This window comes from Cyanistes caeruleus, chromosome 1 (genome assembly GCF_971803275.1).
Source record: "Cyanistes caeruleus chromosome 1, bCyaCae1.hap1.1, whole genome shotgun sequence".
NCBI lineage: Eukaryota > Metazoa > Chordata > Aves > Passeriformes > Paridae > Cyanistes > Cyanistes caeruleus.
This window is the reverse complement of record NC_141701.1, coordinates 123,721,978-123,731,404: the sequence shown is the minus strand read 5'-3', so window position 1 is coordinate 123,731,404 and position 9,427 is coordinate 123,721,978. Positions and strand designations below refer to the sequence as shown.

At 37.0% G+C, this 9,427-nt stretch overlaps 1 protein-coding gene across 1 annotated transcript in view; it reads right to left on the bottom strand.

Moving 5' to 3' along the window:
- Window positions 1–1,549: 1,549 nt before the first annotated feature.
- CRPPA (CDP-L-ribitol pyrophosphorylase A) overlaps window positions 1,550–9,427 on the bottom strand; it is a 156,132-nt gene continuing 148,254 nt past the window's right edge. The window contains exons 20-22 of the transcript XR_015277618.1: window positions 7,292–7,374; window positions 6,214–6,286; window positions 1,550–1,787 (exon numbers count right to left, since the gene is read on the bottom strand). The gene's annotated coding sequence lies outside the window, so the exon portion shown is untranslated. The remainder of the gene's footprint in view (window positions 1,788–6,213; window positions 6,287–7,291; window positions 7,375–9,427) is intronic.

Sequence of the window (9,427 nt, the reverse complement as noted above, 5' to 3'; positions counted from 1 at the left end):
ACTTATGGCCATCAAGTTAATTAGAGGGATGGAGCACCTCTCCTATAAGAAAAGGCTGAGAAAAATAGGTTTTGTTCAGCCTGGAAAGGAGGCAGTTTTGGAGTGACCTAATTGCCTTCCAATGTGGAAAAGCTGGAGTGAGACTATTTACAAGAGCATGTAGTGACAGGAAAAGAAGGAACGGCTTCAAACTGAAAGAGAGTAGGTTTAGATTAGATACTTTCCACAAATTATTTACTTTGAGGGTGGTGAGGGAGTGGAGTAGGCATCCCAGAGAAGTTATGGATGCCCCAAACACTGGAAGTGTTCAAGGCCAGATTGGCTGGGCCACTGAAACACCTGTGAAAAGTGTGCCTGCCTATGGCAGGGACGTTGGAACTAGATGATCTTTCACCTTCCAACCCAAATTATGACTCCATGATTCTTTAATTCTGTGAAATGGGGTTGCTTCATGACTGGCAATGTTCAGCTGCTTCCATTTTATTCCATGAAAGGTGGTCCTTTTCCTTTTTCCTTTTGGAGTGCAGACTGATGCTATCCATGCAGTCTCTCACAAATGCAGGGTATTAGAAAAAGCTTCAGCCACAAGTTAGAATGACTCAGAGTGCTCCTGGGCTTTTGGTACAACATATCAGCTTTGCCCTGCTGGAGGGAATGTCCATGCTGAGGTCACAGGTGATACTGGAACATGGTCCAGGTGCTGGGGAAATGATGAGCATTGTGTCACAAATGGCATGTTCTCACTTCTCACTAATTCTTACCAGATCCAACACCTCCTCAATGACAGAAAAATTTATTTCTTGAACCCTTCAGATTGCATCCTCTGTATCCTACCAACAACAAATAGTAGCTCAGTCATACTTCTTGCCCAACAGCTTTCAGAATTATTTGAAATGGCCAGTCTGATGAAGGTGGGAAGAGCCAGTGCAGGGTCAGAGCTTCTACACCTGTAATACTTTCCCAAAAAGAAAATGTGAAGAAGATGTTCTGATGTTTCTGTGCCTCTGAGATCTCCACCAGCATACAGTGAGGAAAGAGGAAAACCCAGAAAAGGTGTAGTCAACAAGGTCTTAATGTACAACTGGCAAAGCTGGCAGAGAGGTTCTACTTGATGCCCAGGAGACCCATAAAAAATCTGTGTTCCCCCAGCATCCAGCTGCAGGTAACTAGCATATCTTAAAAGATCAAAAAATATCTCATTGCAAGTTAAAGAAAGATAATTTGTTCAGACATCTTTGTTGTCCCCCTGCCGAGAAATTGCAGGTGTCTTCACAGATCAGGGAAATCAAGTATGTGACCTCTGGTTATATTCTAAGTATAACTTGGTTTATTTACACATATAAATAGGTACTGAAACAGAAGGAATCAAACAGCGTGCAATTCTCTTGTTAAATAGTCTCAGCTCATCAGTAAAATTGGGATTACAAGCAACAATTCCACCTGAAGAACAGATTTTAGTATGAGATCAAAGCAAATAGCAATCTCACCTTCCAATAACACAGCTCTCTTCACACAAACCTCTAATAACACAAATTTTAAAAATAGTATATCATTCCAGGAGTGAATATTTATTTACATGCTTGAATAAAAAAAAAAAGGAAAAAAAAAAAGTCTGGAAGATTGAAACGGCACCATCTGTTGACACCTGCCACACAGCATGAATGGCTCATGAAGCTACTTCTTTTTTATTTGAAGTTTTGTTGAACAGCCTTGTGTATGAGCATAAAAGCCTTTAACAGAAAACTCTGGATTAGCCACTGCTTTTTTTCTAGTGTTTCTTCATCTTGCTGTAAAGACAATTGTAGACAGGCATGTGGATTCAGATACTTCCTTCAGGAATTACCAGAGTAAATCAAGTTATATATAAGACTCACCTCACTCTAATTTATAGTTCAGCTCAGACCATTGAACTTGTAAGTAAAATTTATGGGGGAAGAGCAATAAATTAAATTGCGTAGAAACATAATTTTTATCCTGCAGTTACTTGTACAGTTCGATTTAACGCATAAAAAATGGAGTATAATACTAACTTGTTAATAAAATGTGCACAGCGCTGACATGTATAAACAGTTTTATAATTGGTTGGTCCACTCCGTTAGCCTTGTTGTCAACACTAAATTTTCATACCCCTACATTAGTAAGATTGAGCTAACATTATAAATGCAGAAAGCTCATAAATGCATACAACAGAAATTCATTTGGCCTTTGATTTTTTTTCTGGGTGTCTTTAAAGTGAAAACTGTAAAATTACCACATAATAAAAGCCAGTACACTGAACACTAATTGCCCATTTATAAAACGCTCTTTTCCTCCAATCACGTAGGTGTGAGGCATAAACTTCTTGGGTTTTACGGAGCTGCGATTTATACTTTCAGTTCTGTCTCTCTCTGCTGCATTTCATCTTAAGCTTATAAAAGACGAGCTGCATTTTATTAATCTGCATCAGCATTCATTGGACATTAAATCTGTGTAGATCCCTACAGGGTTTTAATTGTGGCTGAATTGCCAACAATAATTGGGCCTCCGACTAACCATGGAGAGCAGGCCACCCTCGCTGCTGGGCACAAGTGCTAGCTCCCACACCAGCCACGATAGCCCACTTTGTCAGCCGCCTGAAGGGAAGTTGTCAAGTCTGGGACCCTGCTGCTTTATTCCTATAACTATGTTTTAGAAACACCTCACAAGTGGAATTGTGGTTGCCTCATCCAGAAAATGTGGAAAGGATTAATGTGGCATGTAAAACAAATCACTCCTGAGCTCAGCTGAGAAAGTGGGTATTAAAAGCACTCCAGTCAAAAGAGCTTTAGTGAAAGGGTCATGGTGATATACAGTCAGCACATGTTGGGCTGGTAAAGCTGCAGGGTGTTTGGAAATGGTAATGGTCCATGGGTGTAAATTCTTTCAAGACCTCTTAAAGGCACATGTGTTTCTTGAGCATGTTCTCTAAACAAGGACCTGTTATAGGTTAGCTTCACTGGAACTTTTAAACTTTATTGATTGGTTTGTGGTATTCCAGGTTTGCTTACTGTTTTGGGGGGCTTTTTAAAATATTGTTGATAAACACAGAAAGCTATCATGACAATCTAAAACTTAAAAATCTGTAAACTATGTTGTATACAGATTTATTGTAACATACTGCAAAATGTATTATTTCTTTTCTTTATGCCAGTAATCATTGGATTTGCAAGAGTTAAGGGTCTATCAATATTTTTTTATGAATGCAGGTTGGTTAAAATGTCTGTAGTTTTGAGGTTAAAAAGGTCAGACACTTAAGTTTGACATAACGTTTAGTGGGCCTTTATAAATGTTTGTAACTTTGTAACATTATATTTCCTAAAGTTATTTTAAAGATGGCTCATGGCAGCTTTTCTAGTAAAGCTGGGAAGACTGAGAGTACTTAGCAAAAGCTTTCTTTTATAAGTTACACTATTCCTTGGTGAATTTTTGTTTGCTTTTTTTTCATTAGGAATTGCACTGTGATTTAGCATAAAGAATAAAAAAAGGTGATAATATATATGTACCATATAGCCTTTTTTTACCCAAACAATTGCCACTACAAGGTGGCAATGTCCAGAAAGGGTTTTTAAGCAACAACTCACCCTGACATCCGTCAGAAACATGAGGGTTCAATAATTTTGTACATTAGGCCTTCTGTGCAGGGATCGCTTCACTTACATTTGAAATGGAGCCATTTTTGAGAAGCATGTGTCAGGTGTTGAGCAGAACACAGCCACATCTTTATACAGAATGAATGGCTGAGAAATGGAACTGAAAAAATAATGTATCTTCTTGTTACAGTACTTGCTGTGATATAATTAAAAACACTAATAATCACTTCCAACATGCATCTTCAGCTGAGAATGAATCCCTGCAGCAAGTGGCCTGCATTCAGTTCTAGGAAAGATTACTGTCATGATTCAAAACCCAGTATTTTTGAATTTGGCCAACAGAATGCTGTTTTGGTTGACTACACTACAGATTAGGATTTTTCAAGTCTTATTTCTGAATGTATTTGTTTTTACACAAGGCCACTTAATTATTTTACGTGGTCATTTAATCTATGTTCACTATAACAGACTTGAAAGCAAAAGCACAGACTGCAATTGCATGATGTGGTAGGTGAAAACATTTGTTCTGAATAACAATATTTAATTGAAATCATATTTTAAAGCACCAAAGAGTTGTTTTCCCACAAGCCCATAGGACTCTTATGAACAGGGGCCATGGTTAAATGATCAAAACCCTACTTAGTCAAGTTAAAACAAATAAATAAAATAACATGTGACCTTGGCAAGGTTTGGGTTCTATGTAGGTTCTGGTTCAGTGCCTTTGTCGTTGGCTCCAGCTACAACCATGACTACAAATATTGTTTCACAGGCTTCAGCAATGACACCATTTGTTACTTTTGCCTAGTACAGTGCTGGTGAAAGTCAAGATCAGTCATTCTCCTGCAACATTTCCATCATGCAATGAAGTTCCAGCCATAAAGCATAGGAACACAGAGAAGATGTGATGTCACTGTCTGGCATCTTTATGGAAATCAGAAAGTTTTGGCAATGCTGACCTTCGAAATTAAGTTCCCTCTTCCCCTTCAGGAAGGTGAAATGTGATGTGCCTGTAAGGTATCTTGAAAGAGATGTCCTGTAGCTACTTGGATAAACAGCTGAGGTAACTAACCAAGACACACTTAAATGATTTTTTGAAGAGACACACAGTTTAAAAAAGAAAAAAAAAAAAACCACCAAAAAAAACCCCAGAAAAGGTTCATAGCAGATGTGGGGTGGTTTAATGGTATTGTTCCACATCGCAATAACATGCAGGAAACTGGGCAACACTGTAATCTATAAACCAAATTATTGGTGTTCTGCCCAAACATTTTCAAAACCAAACACCTGCAAGAAACAGACAAATATTCTGAACAGAAGACTAATCCTTCTGGGGTTTTTTGCCCTGCAAAGCAGCAACAAAAAATAAATCTATGTTTATGAAATTGTTTTCTTTAGGCTTGCTAAGCTACAGGGCATTTTTTTCCAACAGCTTCCAAAAGCTGCTTTGGTAAACCAAGTAAATGTTTCCTGTACCTAGGAAAAAAGACACTGCTTATGTTTTGTTTCAGGTCCCATTTTATAACAGTCTTTATAGTCTTCATACTACAACCTCAAATCAGCTATTTTTATAAAACATTGTGGGGGTTTTTTTAAGTTGAAATCTTAAAAATGCCTCAAAATCTTTGTAAGTTGAATTCTTAATCACATCAGCTCTCATGCTGAGGTTTTTTTGAGGCTTTATTTGAGAAGAGTCTGCTCTTTCTCACATCTAAAATAGTAGATTCGGATTCGAAGACATTTGTCAATACATTCATCATCAAATATGCAAAACCATTTGAAATTTGAGTATAAACTAGCAGGAAAAAAAAGAAATTAAAGTTTTTGCTTTGTTTTTTTTACTTCTTTTTCTGTCAGTGAGGCTATAATAATTTGATTTTTATTCATTGAATAATTCATTGAAAGCCTCAACTTCCCTTTCTGTTAGAAGATAAACCAGAAAGTACCCAATAAAATAATATAAACAGTAAGTAGACTCAATAAAATGTCACTCATTTGCATCCTGAAGATGGCCTCTTTCTTACCCAGAGACAAATTTTAAATGTGCTTTGCCAGCAATCTACAGCCTTTTGGATAGTTGGAATTTATCAGACTTTTCACTGCCTAAAAATGTTCATTTGGACAGAAAAAGGAACCCCAAACCATTTGTACAGCTCCTTACGTTCAGAAATAAGACTGAAAACTCCTAATTTCTAGTGTATTTGACCAAAACAGCATTCTGATGGCCAAATTCAAAAATACTGGGTTTTGAACCATGACAGTAATAAGCTTCCCTAGAACAGAATGCAGGCCACTTGCTGCAGGGATACCTTCTCAACTGAGGGATGAATGTTGGAAGTGATTATTAGTGTTTTTAATTATATCACAGCAAGTACTGTAACAAGTAGATACATTATTTTTTCAGGTTTTTTTTATTCATGGGGGGAGAGAATGGAACACCCAGGTAAGCCTTCATCTGGATCTAAAAAATATACTGTAATCCTAAAACAACATACTTCTTTTCAATCACAAAGTCGAACAAAACTTTTGTCACCTTTTCCAAGAAGCAAAAAAGGCAAAACTAAATTCATAGCATGACACAAGCAGCAAAACATGTAAGTCATCTTACATTTTCAGTTGCTGATGTGGGACTGTCCTTGTGTCAGCCATTTCAAGCAGGACATGGACACCACCTGACAACCCTGTCCAAAGCAAAATAGGTGGTGAGAAGGAGGTAAAAGTCCACTTTCATTTTGCTGTTACTGCTCATGAGCTCCTGCCAGTGCTGACTTTACAAATGTTTTTTCTGTGTGGTCTTGTCCACACTTCCCATGAATTTGCCACGTTTTGCCCACAAAATCTTTCTATATTTCTGAAAAAAAATGCTACACAAAGGGCATGAGCACACATCACTTTAGAAACAGTCTGATAATATACATCCACATGTGTATGTACATGTGTTGAAAACATTTATTAGAGCATTCCTATGTTACTCCTGCTTTCAAAATTCCCAAGTGTCATACCAACCCCAGACACAGTATCAAAATATTTGCAGTTGATTTAACTGTATATTCTGCTTTTTGGTACTTATACACTGGTACTGAAGCAGTCTCAAAATGTCTACCTTCTGTTAGCTATAGATTTTTTATCACAAGAAACAAAAGGATAAGACTTTTGAACAGAGTAACCAGCTCTGTCTTCTAAACAAAAGAAAGCAGATACAGTAGGCAAGTGCTTCCACTCATAACTTTGAGCAGCAATTTTCAGGCAAACAAGAGGAAGCCCTTTTCATTACAATGTACAATTAAATCATGGAACTCCTTACTAGAGGATGCTGCAGAAGCCAAAAGTATAACAGAGTTCAAAAGGATATTAGACTAATTCATGAAGGATATGTCTATCAATGGCTACTGAGCGCTGTGATCCGGATGCCCTCTGGTGAAGGAAGTGCCTAACCTATTGCCTACTGGAAGCTGGGAGGAATTCCATGGGAGAACTTTGGCATAGTTTTTATATTCATATATATATATATATATATTATTTTAATTGAACACATTAAAGAACTGTTTAGTTCTCAGGCTCACAGTTCTTATTCCTACTTGACTACTCAAATGTTTATAATGTTCTTTCTGGGGCCCTTTTTCAGAAACTTCAACATTACATTAGTCCTTTAGAGACAAAACAGTAACTTCTTTTAACATGTTTACCTGATGTTATTCATCCAACTTGCAGAAATCTCTCTACCTTTGTAAAGCCGCAACGTCAGTTCCCAGAAACCTGGCAAGTATAACTGAAATAAAATGTGATATGTGCACACCTGTACAGCAGATGACTATGTTAAAAGTGATTAAATAGTGTTTTTTTGTGTTTCTTTTAATTTGAACCTTACTCCCTTAGAAGAGTAGCAAGAAATCGTAAGAGCCAGGACCCCTCTGAGCAAACCAGTTTACTGAGGCTGAAGATGCAGCCCTTGATTTTACAAACTGAGGACAGATAATTGTCAAACCCCAAAAAACACACCACTGAAAATCTCCTGCAGTAACATGTCTCTTCCTGTGACCTTCCATTTGAAATGTTTTTCTACCATTTACATTTCAATTGTTCTAACGTAAGGTACGTTTGGAGTGTAAATATCATGATTAAATCTACTTTGAAAACTCAGGCTGAATCAGGTTTATAGCCTAGAGGCAAGTTGTGAATCCCATAAAGCATTGTTCGAGGGACCTGGTTAGTGTTTTGTACACCTGCTTAATGTTTTTTTTTTCATAGTCACAAATGTCAAACTGCTCACTAACGCATTGAGGTTTGAATGACAGCCATGCACTTGAGCACCAGTTATGTTTTTTCACTACCAAATTGGACTATAAATGATGAAAAAGAGGTCAGAAAGGAAGTATGGAAGCATACAAATTTGAAAGGGGAAACTGCTAATAGTCATAAACCGTGTGCAATCAAAGGACCAGCAAGTCATTGTGAATTACCTGCTCCATGAATTACTGATCTAACTGCATTATGATATGGAATTTTCTAACTCCTTTCATCTGTGGTGCAACAGCTTCTAACGGCTCCCAGATCAAAAGCTTGACTGCTGCTGAAACCATGGAGAAAAAGCCCACAACACTGACTTTCATTATGAACACTTATTTGTTAAACTTTTCTTAATATACAGGTTTCATAATTTATTGATTCACTGATTGGATGTACTGTATGTGTGCCACCTACCAAATTCGAGGAAATAGCACAGAAATGATCAGCAGTGTGACACCTCAATGCAAGTCAAAACTTATACTTGTGTGCACATAAAAACTCCTAGCTTGTATATTTCTCCACAGGTGGTAACAAGCAGAACATACATTGGGACATTTCTGTTTGTTTAATTCAAAACACACAAAATACTTCAGAAACAATTAGTTCCATGTTAGTAGTTTTACTGGCTGTATAAAGGTGAGGAGACAATTAGCTTGCACATGCCAATAGAACCTACATGAAGACACAGTCTGTGTGAGCAGTGATGAGACCACTGATTTCTACAGGTGCCTGGCATACCACACATGGCCCAAAATAGAATTCTAAGCTGAACTTATGACTATTAAGACAAAGCTCAAGTCAGCAGGCATATTAATCAAAATTTATGGAAGGTTCTTTCAGCTGGGCTTAGAAGTTCCTATGGTGCCTATTAAAATATATTAAAGACATTTCTAATCAAACACTTTTTCTTTTACTCCTGAATCAGGTGAAAAAACTAGGTTATTTATGCTCACCAGAGCAAATTTGACAAGAAAGAAAGAAAGAAAGAAAGAAAGAAAGAAAGAAAAGAAAGAAAAGAAAGAAAAGAAAGAAAGAAAGAAAGAAAGAAAGAAAGAAAGAAAAGAAAGAAAGAAAAGAAAGAAAGAAAAGAAAGAAAGAAAAGAAAGAAAGAAAGAAATAAAAGAAAGAAAGAAAAGAAAGAAAAGAAAGAAAAGAAAGGAAAGAAAGAAAGAAAGGAAAGAAAGGAAAGAAAGGAAGAAAGAAAGGAAGGAAGGAAGGAAGAAAGGAAGAAAGGACGAAAGGAAGAAAGGAAGAAGGAGAGAAAGAGAGAAAGAGAGAAAGAGAGAAAGAGAGAAAGAGAGAAAGAGAGAAAGAGAGAGAGAAAGAGAGAAAGAGAGAAAGAGAGAAAGAGAGAAAGAGAGAAAGAGAGAAAGAGAGAAAGAAAGAGAGAAAGAGAGAAAGAGAGAAAGAGAGAAAGAGAGAAAGAGAGAAAGAGAGAAAGAGAGAGAGAGAGAGAGAGAGAGAGAGAAAGAGAGAAAGAGAGAAAGAAAGAGAGAAAGAAAGAGAGAAAGAAAGAGAGAAAGAAAGAAAGAAAG